The sequence below is a fragment of the Oncorhynchus keta genome, unplaced genomic scaffold (assembly GCF_023373465.1).
Source record: "Oncorhynchus keta strain PuntledgeMale-10-30-2019 unplaced genomic scaffold, Oket_V2 Un_scaffold_2224_pilon_pilon, whole genome shotgun sequence".
Taxonomy (NCBI): Eukaryota; Metazoa; Chordata; class Actinopteri; order Salmoniformes; family Salmonidae; genus Oncorhynchus; species Oncorhynchus keta.
The window spans coordinates 39,258-40,000 of NW_026290867.1; the positions used below are offsets into that span (position 1 = coordinate 39,258).

At 47.2% G+C, this 743-nt stretch overlaps 1 pseudogene; it reads left to right on the top strand.

Annotated features, from left to right (window-relative positions):
- Positions 1-315: 315 nt before the first annotated feature.
- LOC127928153 (putative nuclease HARBI1) overlaps positions 316-743 on the top strand; it is a 1,180-nt pseudogene continuing 752 nt past the window's right edge.

Below are 743 nucleotides of genomic sequence, written 5' to 3' on the forward strand. Positions count from 1 at the left end.
TCAATGTACACTGTATGCTAACTGTAACACAAATGTATTAATCATTATTTGTATTTCCTCCCCCAGCTCCAAGAAGATGACACAGCTCAAAATAAAAATTAGGTATATTCTCGTAAAGTCAAGTGAGCCATGACATATGAGCTCTTATTGTGAGGACACAGGACGGTGGCATCTTTCTAAGGTTTTTTTATTTTCCCAGCAATCAGTACAACCAAGTCATCGTTATAAGGCATCGCCCTCTTTTGCCCACCCCCAGCACCAGGTGTGGCCACTAGCCTATATGAAGGCCCAAAATTGTGTGTTCCTTTGTGCTCTGACAATGGCATGCCCATTCGTGCGAGATGTGGTGGATGAAGAAGCACTTGTGCTGAGGAGAGCCTTCAGGCGAGAAAGGGTCTTCAGGGACCGGTTGGACCCACTGGCCTTCCCTGACGACCATCTATATGAAAGATACAGGTTTTCTGCAGATGGCATCAGGTATCTATGCAGACTACTGGGTCCCAGGATTAAGCACCGCACTGCACGGAGCCATGCACTGAGTGTGGAGCAAATGGTTTGTGTGGCCTTGCGCTTTTTGCTAGTGGAGCCTTCCTGTACTCAGTGGGGGATGCAGAACAGCTGAACAAGGCCACAATTTGCCGCACAATAAGGAGTGTGTGTCTGGCTATCAAAGCATTAGCAGATGTCTTCATCTCCTTCCCTGGCCACAGAAGACTCTGTGACATCAAAGAGGAGTTCTATAG